This window comes from Ceratotherium simum, chromosome 28 (assembly GCF_057802395.1).
Source record: "Ceratotherium simum simum isolate JZ-2026a chromosome 28, ASM5780239v1, whole genome shotgun sequence".
NCBI lineage: Eukaryota > Metazoa > Chordata > Mammalia > Perissodactyla > Rhinocerotidae > Ceratotherium > Ceratotherium simum.
This window is the reverse complement of record NC_141927.1, coordinates 40,345,737-40,361,946: the sequence shown is the minus strand read 5'-3', so window position 1 is coordinate 40,361,946 and position 16,210 is coordinate 40,345,737.

Sequence of the window (16,210 nt, the reverse complement as noted above, 5' to 3'; positions counted from 1 at the left end):
ACGAAATTTATCTAGATGCATCACCATGAGAAACACCAGAAGGACCTTTATATCTTCCCAGACCCTTGTTCTTAGTGAGGCTTTAGGCCACTGCTATTGCTGATCAATGTTTATGTGACACGTCAATGCTAAATATAACTGTCCTGCCTTTGGATTTCAGATTGATCTTAAAGAATGAAAAAAAAGAAGTTAAAGGATTGTAGGAACACAATTCTGGCTCTACTGACACAACCAGAATTTCTAGTCTTGAATCATTCCACACTTAAACCTCAAACCATTAGGTGCCTGATTTATGAAAGGAAAAAGAAGTAGATTGACAACTGGATAAATCCTGTCATGGGCTGGAAAAACCAGTCTATTGGCATTTTCAAAATCTTCCCCATTTATTCTTTATTATAGATATGTATAAAATATTTGTTGGAACTTGGAAATTTATTGTATATGCTTTCAATTACATTTAACTCAGATTCTCAGGCTAATTAGTTGTCTACTTCTCAAGATTAATGAAACTGTAGTATTTTAAACTTTTAGACTCTTTTCTTTGTAAATCTTTCATTATGTAGAGGAGGACACTGGGACTAGAGAGAGGAATGACTGAGCCCTGGTCCCCCCATTTGTTCTGTTACAGCCAAGATAAGCCTCCAGTACCCCATTCCTCTTTCCATTCTTCAATTGGTCTTTATTCTGCTCCAAACTGTTATCTCCCATTCAATCATGGGCCATTTCTACAAGACAATAGTGTTCAGCTTGTAGGGACTCATTTCCAGGAACAGAGGTATTTTAGTTAATGACTAACTTGCTACTTCCAAAAGTGGAATTGCAAAAACGTGCTTTTGTCCTCTAATGAAATTAGTTCCAACAACCACACCAGATGTGGGAAAACAGAAGCCAGTCCCCTTGCTGCCTACTGTCACACTGAGATCCACTTGGGGAAGAAGGGGAGACTCCTAGCAGCGATGAATACAGCTTCCACCATGCCAGGCAGAGGGTAGCACATGGTGACAGTGCAGGAGGGAGGAGACAGTGGCCTCAGGCCAACAGCTGGCATGTCTCCAGGGAGGGGAAGGAAGCAGTTCCATTGGGGGTTCCAACAATTTTAACAGAACAGTAGGAACCAGAGGGTACGTCATTCCCAGGCTGAGAACCAAAGGAATCCTGCAATCATGGGGCTAATGACCACGGCTTTTATTGAGAGTGGCCAGTTAGTCGTGAGCTACACAACTCATAGATAAAAATGACCACCAACCCTTTCAAGTTACCTTAGTAAAAGCCAATTATATGCCTGCTATTCAAACATAACATTTGTACGTAAAAAACTTTATATTACTGCATTGTAACACATTTTTGTCATCTTCATTATATGGTAATATTTACAGGCTATAGTCTATAGAAAAGGACAGTCTATGAAGTAAAGATAAAAAGTCTTACATTTTCTAATTTACATTTACATTTCTGACGCACATTTCATGATTACATTTGCTCTGAGAGCATAGATTCCACCAATAGAGGGGTTTCCTTTAGGGACTCATACCAAAATGATTAATAAAAATAGAGAACTCAACATTTTCTTTAATTAAAATAAATAAATAACTTTTAAAATTTCTCTTTCTAGCTATTTGGCCATATCAGGGGTCCAACAGCATTTTGCACAGTGGCAAGTGACATGGTTTTCATCGTTCCATTTTCACAGAGAAGGATGGAGCATTTGGGCCCTGTGAATCCTGCTTATAGACTGGCATACTAGCAACTTATGTTGTGGTCTTTAGCTCTGTTTAGTGATTGCCCTCAAGATGATTTCAAAATAGACCCCCAACTAAGGCTTGGACCATTTAAGGATTCAGCATGTCAATTGAAGGAACCTAAAAACCTTTGAAAGTCGAGCTATTGTCATTGCATGTGATAAGAACTCCTTTCTTTCTTGAGTGTCTAAAGGAAATGTATTTACCACACTGTACTATTTATTCTGCCTCCCTTCCTAATGAGTCATCTTTCTTGTAGTTGAACAACTGATCTTTTAAACTCGCACCTGCTCTAATTTCAGCCCAAAGATTGTAAAACATTGGATATTTGACTTTCCTGTGGCATCGTCCTTCTTATTTTATGTTCCAACCTTGGACATTCTCTAATGATCCAGGGATCCCACGGGTCAGTGTTAGAGTTGCTTTTTAATTTTAGACAAAGGGTAGTCTCTATTTTGCCATGCTTCTGATACTGATGGTGCAACTGTGTAAACTTAGCTTTTAAAGTGCTCTTAGAAATGGGTTTTCATAGCATTGTAAGTCTTAACCATGAGATTGTTAAGCCATTTTTCACATGCTATCATGGTGGTGATAGGGGATGATGAGAGGATTAGCATTTTGGCATCAAAACCTAACTCCAGGGTTTTTTTTTTTAAGGTAATCTGTTATTTCATTCATTTCTCAGACATTAATGAAGTATCTACTAGCTGCCAGGATCTTTACCAGGTTCTGAGGTTACAACAAGGAATGAGACCAATTATTCCCTTAAGAAAGTTACAGTCCCATAGGGCAAAAGACCTACTATAACTTGATGTTATCAAATATTAAGTGCTTTGAGGAATACTCAACAGGCATCGTGGGAGCACTCAAAAGGGTGCCTAACTCTGCAGGGGAGGAGAAAAGAGGCCAGGAAAGGCTTTGTGGAGGAGCTGGTGCCTGGGCTGAGTATGACGGAATGAGGAAGAGTTAGTCATTTTGTTTTGTTTCATTTTGGTTTTGGTGGGGGGGTGGCAGTGTAGAGAGGAGAAAGAGAAGAGCATTACAGGCAAAAGAGATGGCACATACAAAGATGGAGAAGCCAAAAAAAGCAATGGATATGCAAGAAACTAGATAAATTATTAGTGTTGTTGAAGCCAAAATTGTGAGACAGATAGTGTAAGGGATGAAGCTGGAGAGGAATGCAGGAACTTACCTTGGGACAGAGAGCTTTGACTTTACCCTCCCAGTGATGGGTTTTGAGATGTAATAACAGAGTTGGTTTAAAATTTTTAATATATCCTTTTTCTGTGGCTACATAGAAAATGGATTTGGAGAGGATAAGATGGGAAGAAAGCAGACCAGTTAAGAGACCAGACCAGTTAGAAATTCAGAAAGAGATGATGAGACCCTGGACCAATGCTAGAAGGGCTGTGATGATTTGAGAAATATTTAGGCATTAGAATTGGTGTGGCGAGATTAGAATTAACATGGGATGAGGGATAGTAAAGAAAAAGGAAATGTCAAGCATAACTTGAGGGACTGGTTGATATAACCAAATAAAAGAGATAAGAATAAAGGAGAAAATATTAATTCTGCTTGTGCTAGATTGAGTTGACATTCAGGTGTGATGTTCAACATATCAATTCAGGTGATATGTCCATCAGGCATTTTGTTATCCAAGTTTAAAGTTCAGGGAAAAGGTTTGGACTAGAGGTACAGATTCAGGAGGCATCCACATACATGTGGGTTCAAAAAACGCAAGTAGATGAAATCGCTCAAGCAGAGTTCATTAGAGTTGTCATGGACTTAGAAACCTCAACTTTTACAGGGAAAGTGGAAGATGAACAGCCCATGAAGAAGCAGAGAACTGATTAGAAAGGTAAGGAGGACCAGGAGAGTGGGCATTCACGAAGCTAAAGGAGAAGCAAGTGTCAAGAAGGAAGAGACATCACCAGGGTCAAAGCAGCAGCTAGACGCTGTGAGTTAGGGATTAATCTGTGTTCACTGGATTTGACAAATTGGTGGACATTTGTTTGCCATAATAAGAGCAGTTGCAGTGGAGGACAGGGTTGGGGGCATTGAGGAGTGGGCCAGAGCCTGAAAGCTATAGCTCAGGGGTGAATAGTTGATGAAGAAATGGAAATGATTAGTTTAACTTATTTTTTCAAGAAGTTAGCTTGAGAAGCAAAAGAGAGCAAATTGAGGGAGTCTAGCGAGCAATTTTTAGGATGGGGGAAGCTTGAATATATTCATTGACTGAGGATAATTGTCAAAATAGAGAAAGATTCAGAATATAGAAAGAAGAAGATATGATAGAGGACATGGAAGAAGCAGAAAGGGCTGGAGTTAAGAGTAGAAATAAAGAGGATGACCTTCAAAAGTAGAAGGCACTGTGATTGGAAGAAAGAAGACATGTTTTGGTATAGAGGTAGATAAATTTTTAGGTAGGGGGATGAGAAGCTGACAGAGATAATAGGGGATGTTTATCATGTTTGTAGCTGCCAAGTGCCTTTTGATCATCCTTCCTATATTTGGAGAATTTCTCACATGATGAATCCTGCCTGTGCAAGATAGAAACCAGAGCTCATTGTCCTGGCATCCCTTGCTGATACTGTGCTGGCAATGTGAGCTGGCTTCTACCAGTCAGATGCTTCTGCATGAGAAGTTGACCTGGAAGGGAGCAACATGAGGAGGTAGGTACATGCAGACTCCATATTTTGGCAAGTGAGGTGAAGTGTTGATCTCTTCAAATGCAATAGGAACAGCAATTCTGACTTCCAGTTCTGAGCACCATCACTGCGTGGTGCAAGCTAAGGTTTGGATTCCAACCGTGGTGTTGACTACAACAGACCCATTGGCATGGTTGGGGCTGGGTAGCTTCTGAGCTGACTCTCTGGTCCTTCCGGAGACTCTCTGAACTACAAAATAACTTTTAAAGTGGCATTCAACTAGTAGATTTAATTCTGTTGTTTGTAACAAAGAACCCTGACTGATACAGCCATCATGTCTAAAAGCATCAATTTTCTCAAGAGAGAGTGCAATAATGGTTTATAGTAGTTGATGAGAAAACCAAGAGAAGTGATCCAAGACTAGCAGAAGAATTGATGGGAAGGCTGAGGGTCCAGCTAAAGTTAGAGCCATGACTCTTATCTTAGTCGCCCTTATCTTGGTGATTGTGTGATTTTTCTTTCTCCAGCAGAATAGGGTAAGGAGTAAGGGAGCTGAAAGTGGTGGTAAGAAACAAACCAAGGGGGCCTATGCTGAAGAGGGACGAAAGAAAGGACAGAGATGGCTGATAAGCCAGTAAAATTGGAGGAATCAAGGGAATAAAAGTTTCTTTGAGTTAAAAGAGCAGTATAGTGTAAGTGAATTCACAAGAAAATTGGGAGAATAGTAGGTTGTGGCCAGAAGCTGCAGTGTTCAAATACTAGATTTGTGAAAAAATGACATAAGTGGAGCCGTTTTAAAACAGAGCGGGAGCAGCCATTCCAGAGGAACTGCCTTGCTTGTCTTGTTCCTTGAATCCTGAACTGGGCCAAACCTTTGGATTGGGTCCCAATGGCAATTGTTTTGTGAGCAATTTTCTAAGAAATCAGCAGGAGAGTGGACATCCTGACCACAAAGACTGAGGGTTGTGGACTTGCTGAAGACAGAATCAACAGTCAGTCAACGTTTAGCCAAGACTAGCTCTCTGCCTCCAACTCCAATTAAAATTCTCTGAAATACAACCTCCCTTCTTTGCCTTTAAAAGCTCCTGACTTTTCTCCTTAGCAGGACACTATTCAGGGTTCTACCTAAATCTGTGCTCCCTAAATTGCAATTCTTTGATCCTAAATAAATGCTTTGCCTCTTAGACTAGTTTCTGTTTTTGTAGGCTGACAGATTTTAGAGGTAGAGAAGATCCAGGTCATGAACAGATACAAAGGAGTAGAGGATGTCTGGAATTAAAGAGACCCAGGAGTGTGTGAGCTATTCTGTAGGATGGATCACCCATCTACACAGATGGTGAAATTTCCTAGGACGATGGTAGGAATTGCAGTGGAGAGGAAAACTTTGTATCAGGTCTCAAAGTCTATGAATGAGGGGCAGTAGTTGGGAGCTGATTAGGGGACTGTGGTGAAGGGATGAAATGGTAAAGCCTAATGTAATAGCCTTAAACTGTGGAATGAGTTTTAATACAAGAAATGTAATAGATTAGAAACAGCAGTTGTGGGTAAAAATATTTAGAAAGGAGACACAGCCAGACCTAAGGATTATGAAATAAATAAGTAGCAATAAATAAGGAAATAGACCGGGAGAGGGTGAAGGTGGTGGTAAGGTTCTGGTTGTCCTTCATTTGGTAAATGATGATTACCAGAAGAAGAGATGAGACATCTGGTGAGCAAAAACTGATCTCAAATTTCAAATACCCTAATTTTGTCCAAGGTACTTCTGGTACCAGAACTAACTACCACACCTGAGACCACAGGAGACTCCTTCATATATCTGAAGATGTTCCCACATACCCCTGATGCTTCTTTTGTTCAGGCTAACCATCCCTAATTCCTTTAACTATCCTTCACTCAACTTATTCATTCTTCTCTGGAAAAACTGCACTTGGTTGTGATTGATGTCATCTTAAGATGTGGCACACAAAATCAAACAAAATTTTCAAAAGGCAATCTGACCAAAGGAGAATATGGTGGAACTGTCTAACCTTTCCTTCCTACAGCCTGAGATTGCCTCATTGAGCCAAAAGGAAGACCCTGACACATTTTCTGTGATGCTCCCCTTCTTCTCTTCATTCCCTTCAAATGTATTTGTGCCAGCACAAAAATTTGCTCATTGATGATAAGTGAGGAGAACAACATGAATAATGATGATGAAGCTCAAAGCAATCCATGGGTGACAGGTGTCTCACAAAATGAGCATTAGCACTCATGAGGTAGGTCATGAAGAAGCTTTGTTTGTTTGTTTAACCTGAACCTCATATATAAAATAAAGAATATGTGACTTGCTCAGGTACCTGCTATCCTAATACCGAAGTCACTTCCTGGTTTAAATCAGGTACTGCAAGCTGAGAGCATTAATGTGGCTTCCAGAGATGCCTAACTTATCCCCACAAAATGGCTTACATACTGGGAAATCCTGACTCATAAAAAGGCACAACAGAAAGAAGTACTCAACATCCTGCTCCTATTTGGCACTCAATTATTTGTCAAATTATACCCTTAGGCTTAATGGAAAACAAAATCTATAAAAAACGTACATTGAGTTCACTTATAGTTACAAGTTGAGGTTTGTTTGATGTGGAATGATCACCTCTTTTCTGAAAAACAACCCAAGTTATCATATATCAGACCATAGTCTCATAGTCAGAATACCAGCTAAGCAAGGTAAATCAAAGTTAATAATAAATAGGGGGAAACATAGTTTGGGGAATGTAAGGTTCAGTGCGGCAAGATCTGGTTTGGGGCCATTCCTCGTTAGTGTCTCTGCTAGTTAATGTTAAACATGGCAGAAATGAAATTAATGAGAAATTATGAAGTAATGAGGGGTCATTCATAGCATTGAAAAGTAAAGGAAATATCAAATAAATTAATTAGAAACATTGAAAATCACAAAAAAGTCAGACAAGAAGTCCTCAAATGTATAGTTTCAAGTAAATGAAACTGGAGACAACATAACCTCAGGGGATGGAGAGGGAGGGAGGATGTTTGTGCAAAGATCATTAGATTGATCTAGTCTTAATGCTCCCTAAGTTAGCACTGGCAAGTCACTGCCCCTCTTGGAAGGAAGGAAGGAAGAGAGGGAGGGAGAAAGAGAGAAAGAAAGAAGGAAAGATCCTTGTAGGAAGTACCACAGTGGTTTACTCTAATTTTATGAGTTGTCCAGACACTCCACTTCAGACATCTGCAGAAACAAGCCATCCCGGGACACAGGAGAATAAATTCTTACACAACTCTGAGCTTTCCTGAGCATACTGTTCATATTGTGGAGAGTTCTGTATTGGACTGTGTGGTAGACTATTACACTAATGGTTCCCAGTGAGTCACATCTCCCAGTATCCATGCCATCATGTGGTCCCTCCTACATTGACTCTGGGCTTGGCCACGTGGCTTGCATCAGCCAACAGGACATCACACATGTGCTGCGACACATGGGGACTTGTCCTCTTGGAATGCTGCCATTGCCATGTGAAGAAATCAGTCTAGACTCCTTGAGGGTGAAAGGCCATGCGCAGGGAGAGGCCCAGCTGTTCCAGCCTGTCCCAGCTGACCCACATGAGTGAGCCTAGGAAAGACCAGCAGAATAACCATCCAGCTGACCCACAGACCCATGAGAAATATTAAAGTGTTATTGTTTAAAGTCACTAAGTTTGGGATGTTTGTTATGCAGCAAAAGATAACTGACACAAGCTGGAAAGTTCCAACCAGAGGACTAAAAATTTCTAATTAAGAAAATGTTCCTAAAATCCTAGAGCCTTAAAATCCCAGTATGTATTTAGCTGTGAACTACAACACCAACTGCCTCTGTGATTGCCCCACGAATTTCCACCATTCCCTTACCAAGAAGCTATAGGAAGAAGGAGGGAATGTAAAATAAATTTTATGATAACCATTGGAGTTTGCCATACACAGGATGCAGATGCCTCCAAATTGATATAAACATCTTCTTCTGAATGCTCATAGCTTTATTTCTGTGGCCTTTGTAGTATTTATACTTTCTACCCTTTTATTAAAATTATTATAATTGATTTTATTCATGACTTTTCCCTCTTTTAGATATTATGTTCACTGCCATCAGGGACTATTTCTTTTCATTATCCGCCCCCCCCACCCCCAGCAATAACAGGCATTCACTATGTGATTGACAAACAAGCAGAAGCACTCATTCATTTCCCTTTCACTTGAGCAATGGGAACTACACACCTATACATTGTAAACATATTTGAGCAGGAAGAGAAGAGCCACATGTGGCTTCTCTTTGTTAACTCAAATATCCTAGAAGTAGCTCTCTGAATTCTGTCTATATTTTTTGCCCTACCAACAACATTTTCATCACAAAAACATATAACTCTTAGGAAATACTATGAGGAGTTTAATAAAACAGAATTCCATTCCAACTACAGTATCTAAGTTGGATCAAGATGAAAATTCAAAAAACGAATATCCTCTCACGAGCATTTTCAGACCACACTGAGAGGTCCATTGAAGGAATGCTCCGTTCTTTGCCTTGATGTATGTACACAGAAATCCATTTTTGTGCAGTCTGTCCTTCATTGGGCATGAGGGGGATATAAAATAAATAAAATTCATGAGTCCATCTGAAGGAATTCATAATCTAGTTGGAGAACCAAGAACAATAAAACTGTTGAATAATAATTCAAGATGGTACATTACTAAAATGGCAAGACCAATCATGTAAATAATAATCCTTCTGGGTCAGAGTTCTAGAAATGCTATGTATTTCAAAACAATAGTTACTCAAACATGTGTCACTCACATGCTAGGGATAAAAGATTTATCTCATTGCATATAATGAATGATAATTTGAAAAATAATAAAACTTCAAAAGAAAATAAAAATAGAGGCATGTGATTCTGTGGCAGGACAATAATATAATCCCCATGAGATTATCCCCTCCTTTCATACAGAACAGCATCTCATCTCAGAATATTCAAGTTACTTGAGCCATTCCTGGGTAAAGATAATTCCACAATACATATTGATAATTTCTTAGGCTACAAAGCTACTTAACCTTAATTTCCAAAGATGAGCTTACCCAGACTATTCAGGGAAGCACTGATCTCCCTGGGCAAGCCTAGATTTAGATTCATGCATTTCCTCAACAAATATGTATTAAGTACCTACTTGATATCACGCACTGGGCGAGGCTCTGGGGATACAAATACAATGCCACAAAGTTCCAGCCTTCCTATGAGGGCAGGGGAAACAACAGAGTGCCAGAGGCAGGAGGGTAGAGAGGAAAGGGCCTTGGCCTGGATGTTAGAAGTGCTGAGTCCCAGCCCTGGCCCCCCCACTACCCAAGCTACTGTGTAAACAAGGCAAATCATCGACTTGGCCTGTAACTGTGTCCTCATTTGTCAATTGAGATCAGAAGGCCTATCTCACCAAACATATTGTGAGGACTGAATGAAATAATAGCTTGAAAGTGCTCTGAAATGTTAATCTGTACAGAGTTATGGTATCATCATCATTTATGGCACACACAGAGGACTAGAAACTATTTCTATCTTATCGTTAAGTGTCACTTCTTTATTGACATATGTTACTTCTTTGGAGTCTAACTAGGAAATATTTTTTTAAAAAAACCACAATATTTTAGTCTTTTTTTCCTGGATATTTAATTAGCCTTTTTTTTTTCAGCCACTTTAGGAGGGCTGCTCACCCTGTAGCAAAACTAACAATAAAATTCATGCTTTTAAGTCCAGCATTGAGCAGAAATTCCCTTTCTTCCACTAAAGACTCTCAAAATCATTTCTGGATGCCAGATGCTTTCTTTCTTCCTCTCTGGGTGAACCAGAAAGGAATGTGGGTTTGAGGCTCCACGGAAAGCACCAAAGGAAAGTTAAGTTCACTTAAGAAATCAACTGAGTTTGTCTTCATTTTTAAAAACTGCCTCCATTCTCTTTACTCTTCAGGTGTTGATTCCTCTGTCCCTTCTCATTTTTCCCTTCCTTTTCCTTGTGCTTCCTCCTTTGGTCAGAACCTAAGGAAACACTCGGAATTGATTGGTTGTTCCATCAATACCTGCTTATTATACATAAGAGGGTCAGAGCCTCAGCTTTGTTTTCTCCAGAAGGGGCTCGACAGCTTAACGTGGTGCCTGCGGATGTTCTTCTGTGAGCCAGTGCTGCGAGTTGAGTCTGGAGTGGAGTCCTGGACACCACACGGCTGCTTCCGTCTAGGGCAGCCCCAAAGGTGGCTCCTGTCTGCCTCTTTCTTCAAGAGACAGACAGAGATGCTTTATGTTAGGAGAGAAACACAGGTGATGGTTCTCTTCACTCTTACTGCTGAATTCAGTAAGGTAAATGAGCTAGCTAATTTAGCGCAGTACAATAACTGTGTAAAGATCATGTGTCAGAAACTCTGTTTTAATTCTGGATATGCCACTAACTAGCTCTGTGATGGTTAACCTTGCTTCCCCCCATTTTTTTGGCTGCAAAATGAGGTCCAGATATTGACGCAAATAATCCATGACCAATCTACAAATCAAAATTGGGGTGAGTTTATTATGAGCCAGATCTGAGGACTAGCCTGGGGCCTTCCTTCCCCAAGGAATGAAAGGCACCAAAGAAGTGGGGTGTACAGAGTGGTTATATACCATCAAAGAGCATGTATCACGTATGATTGCAATGTCCCTTTTACAATAGTCATGAGATTGCCCTGTCAGATCAGCAATTGGTGGACACGGCAGGTAGCAGCTTTGCTGTCTTGAGTTGGATGGTCACAGGATGAGTGCAGCAATCAAATCTTAGCCTAAGGAGAAATGCTTATCCTTAAGGAAATGCCAATGTGGGGGAAGTTACACCCTTACCTTAAGGGCATTTGTTCTTGTCTTTGGGACATGGTAAAAGCAGATACACAATGCATGTTCAACGGCCATGTCAGGCCCTTTTGGAAAAACAAGGTCAGGCCGAATTAGTTTTACACCAAATGGCTTCCTCATATACTCCAATATGTCCTATTGCTTGCCATTTATTTATCACAGATAATATCCAGATTCCTTCTGGCCCCAAACATTGTATGATTTACTGTCTTTTAATGAGATCATGTAAAGATACAGTGTTCATTCTCAGTGAGGATTGGCAAGTGTGGCTATGTAAATTCTATATGGATATAAACTCCTTTCTCCAAAGGGAGCCCGCCCTCTTTCATATTTCTCTATTTGTATAGCATGATCTGTCATTTATTGGCCATAACCTTCCAGTATACTGCCCTACAAATTTCCTTGTCATTAAAATACTAACATGCCAATAAAAACCAACTCCCTGTCTCCAATTTAAACATTGGCACTCACCATTGAGGCCATCAGCTGGCTCTTATTTAAACATACACTTAGAGGAAGAGGCAGTGTCTTTACTTTACCCAAGGGTAGAATGAACTTTAAATTCCAGTTAGAGAAGAGTCTTTAGGCAAACAGACTGAGGAACATGGTCCAGTGGGGAGGGCAGGAGAGCAAGAGTTCTAGGGGGCATAACTAATCTACCTCCAGGAAAGACAAAGAAGTGACTGAGAACACCTGAAGCCATGGGGTGTGCGTGAGGAGTCTTTGGGCCAGAGAAGGAGGTGCTTTCCTCAACTAAAAGGCCAGAGGGAATATCTGGGTTTCATAACCAGGAAGCAGTGAAAGGAAGGAAAGAAATATTAGAAATATTGGGCACCACAATGAGCCAGACACTGTCATTTCCTGCATTGCATTTAATTCCCACCCTATTAAATGATAGGCTGGGTTTGGTGGAACATCCATCCCCAGACAAGGTTGTGGGACTTACTTCAAGACCAGAACCAGGAAGATGAACATCTAGCTTCACGTTTATTTTAATAAGCCTAGGGGCTGCCATTACTACTCCTTGAAAGTCTCCCATAACCCATTAACTTCGTTTCCCTATATTTTAGTGGTTCTCAACCTTGGCCACACATTAGGATCTCCTGGAATGCTTTGAAAAAATGTTGATGTCTATGCTCCATCTCATTCCAATCAAATAAGAACCCCTTGGTCAAGGGGAAAAAGGGACAAACATTAAATCTCCCTAGGTTATTTTAATATGTGCTTCAGAATTACTTCTGTGCTCACTAGCAGTAAACCCTTATAAAACCAAAATGGATTTGTGTACTTTTTACAAAGATAGCACATAAGAGAGAAGTTAGGAAATCAAAACCTGATTCTGAATCTGGTCCAAGGAAGAGATGAGACTTTGGTTTTATTAGCATTGGGAGCCCTACTGAAAGCTGCCTGGGAAGATCCAAGGAATGCCAGAATACTAGCAAGGGCTTGACCTGTAAAGCTCTGGTTACCACAGGCTCTTCACAGACGTCCCACACCACTTGGGGCAGGGGATGTCCAATTCCACCCACAAGCCTCAGGTCAACAGTTCCTTTGGGCCACAGGCTGCTTCCCGCTGCATTACAGAAACACAGGAAAGGAGGAATGTCTTATCAGCAACCCAGAGCACGGATTTTGAGGAAACAATTCCATAAAGGTAATTCAGGGGAAAACATCAAAAATTATAGTCTAATTAATTCAAAGATTAATGTAAAGACCAATAATTTATCTTGATATTTATGAAGATGAAAAAATAAAAGCCCACATAGAGTCATAAAGGCATGAAAATAGTTCAAAATCAAATCTAACTGTTGGCAGAAAACCAAAACGTAATAGATCTTCAATACATTTTTCTATGATTAATAACTTGACTGAAATTTATTTTGAGATTTGATCAATTTTTAGTAAAGCTTAAATGTTTTAGTCCTTTTCTTTCACATCTACTTCATTCACTATGGAACAAACGTAGAACTTCTTTAAGAATTAAAAAAGTGGTTGGGGTTTCTGACGCTGAGTATAAAATATGACAGGAAAAATATTATTGGTGTTTATCCTATTTTCTTTTATAAAGAAAAAGTCTGAAGGTAACTTTCATTTTCTGGAGAATTTAAACACAAATTGACCTTTACTTATGAAAAGTGAAAAGTGGCTTGTTAGACTTTCTGGTAGCAATCAGCTGCTGTGTACATAGCTCCCGGGGGTGCCTTACACTCTGTGATCTCTGCCTGGTGCACCTCCAGTTGTGCAGTGCCATGGCTGCACATGACAGCCCTGGGCAGCAGCGTTCTTAAGCAACATTCTAAAAGGAATATCAGCGAACATGTCCCTTAAAATGTAGTCTATTTGTTTTGTGGTGTCCATTACTACAAATAAACGACTAATTTAAAAAATTAGTTAATTTACTAATTTACTATTATTACTGTTAGATATTAATAGTAAATAGCTAGTTAGCTTTTCTCTTGGAACACTGGCCCTGGATGGGCATCAGGGCACCCCTGAACACATGTTCTGGTGACACCTATTGTACATGTCTCTGACTTGCCAGCGGTAGATGCCCAGCTCCCGTCCCCTGCCAAGGCCTGGTTGCCCAGACCTGACCTTCCATTTGGAGTGTTGCTAGCATATGAAAGCAGCAATCTTCTCCACAATGCATCCTGGATCATGGAGTGGAGAAATGCTTTCTTCTGAAAGCACTGGCCCAAAAGGAGGGAAAGTAATTGAGGGCCTCATAAGTAAGTAACGGAGGCAACTGGTGTTTTTTAGAGCAATATAAAACGTTCTAATTGTCTACTTTTGAAATTAAGGAAAAATATATACTTTTTCTTTCCCAGATTATGCCAACTGAAAGAGGAAATACTGGGAGACAGGAGAGAGGGAACAAAAAAGAAAGGTGGAAGAGGAGAGGAGAGACAAAGTGAAGAGGATGGAGAAAGAACCACAGAAAGAGGAGGAGGAGGAGAGAGATTTACACATCCAGGAAAGAGGCACACGACAAGAAGACGGACAGGAAACAAGGAGAGAAAAGGGAAGAGATACTGGGCCCCAAGCTGAGGGAATGATTGCACTACTTGGGTACAGGCTGTTTTCATTTGGGCTGTTAACATCCATTCAGCTAACGTGCTCCGCACATGACTAGTCTTGCTGTCAAGACGTTTACAATCGCAAAGAGGCAGAAAATATACACACAGCTACTATACAAGGCAGTGCTGCATAGAAGACGGCAGCAGGGGCCCTGGCTGTCTGCTCTTTGTCACCCGCCCCCCTCTGTCACCACACAGCCTGGCACCTAGCGGGTGTTCATTAGATGGTTCTTGGATGTGTTAAGTGCTAACCTGTGATACAAGTGCTATGAACATGGAAGAGGCCAGGACTGTTTCCAGCTGGGGGGAGGATAGGCAGGAAAAGGTTCCTAAAGACTGATGCTTGAAGACTAGGTGGGATTTTCATAAGCCAAGTTGTGGGTCAAGACATTTTAGACAGAGGCCAGTGTGGAGCCGCAGAGCCTGTGTAGGTTTAGGGCCTGGAAAATGCCAGATTATCTGAACAGAGGATTATATTAGGAAGATGATAAAGCTGAGGGAGATTAGTGTTAGATTGTCCTGGTCCTTGAAAGTTGGCAAGAGGTTTAGTCTTACCTTGGACAAAAAGGAGGGGTGAGCATCAAAGATCTTTTAGCAAGTAAATGAAGGATCAGAGTTAATGTTTAAAAAAATGAATTTGACAACTGCATTCAGAAACGTCTGACCTGGAGAGCCTGGAGCAGAGTTGCTGAAAGCACAATCTATAACCCCTCTTGGATCCAATCATTTGGAGTGCTTGTTCAAAAGGAAGATATTCTACTGCTTTGCTCTGGGGGTGAGACCCCGGATCCATGTTTAAATAAGCTATCCAATACAGGAAATTTCCTGTACATGAAAGCTAGCTAAAACTGGCTTAGAAACAAGACCAGTGCGGAGGTATATCAGTTATCTACGACTGTGTAACAAATTTCCCCAAACAGTGGCTTAATATAACACAAATTTACTCTTTTCCAGTTGTGGGTCAGGAATTTGAGAGTGGCTCAGCCAGGTGGCCTCATGAATTTGCAATGATGCTGTAGACCAACGCTGCAGCCCTGAGTGGGGCTGGAGGGTCCACTTCCAAGTTCATTCTGTGGCTGTTGGCAGGAGTGCTCAGTTCTGTCCTCGGGGCCTCCTCCATAGGGTTGCTCATGACAGAGCCGTTGGCTTCCCTCAGAGGGAATGATCCAAGAGAGGGAGATACACACCTAAGACAAGCTACAAGATCCTTTATAACCTAATCTCAGAAGTGACATAGTAGGAGATGGGGATCATTGAGGCTAACTTGGGAGTCCAGGTACCACAGGAGGCAAAATCCATACCCTGGGTGTGAGGTGGTAACTTGAAATTACAGTATGTTTTGTGAAATATTATGAGGTAATGTGTTTGAACACTTACCACATGCAGGAGCTGTTCTAAGCACTCTACATGTATTATCTCACTTAACCCCCACAACAACTTAATCAGGTAGGCACTGCTATTATCCAGAGGGGGAAACTGAAGGATAGAGAGCTTAGTAGCAAAGTGGGATCGCTGTTATAAAGAAGGACTTGTTAGGACATAGAGATAGGTTGAGTGTGGAGGAAGGTAAGTGGCTGTTACCAGTGTCCTGTGGAATTTTTACTGGCTGATGAAGGACCCTTTATAGTTCTTCAACTGTTCAATCCATCAAGTTTTAGGATTCATTTTGAGCTGGCCACAGCAGCTAACCAGGGGTGAACGACACTCCAGCCAAAAGCACCCCACATGCCATTTATTTAAAAAGCAGTGGGAACCAAAGCTAAGCCAGAAATCCTCCCCTGACAGGATCTCTAGGGTGGTTCCCAAATAGTTAGGTCTCTCAGGGACTGATCTCTGCTCCAAGGCTCTAACTTTGAGTTTCTT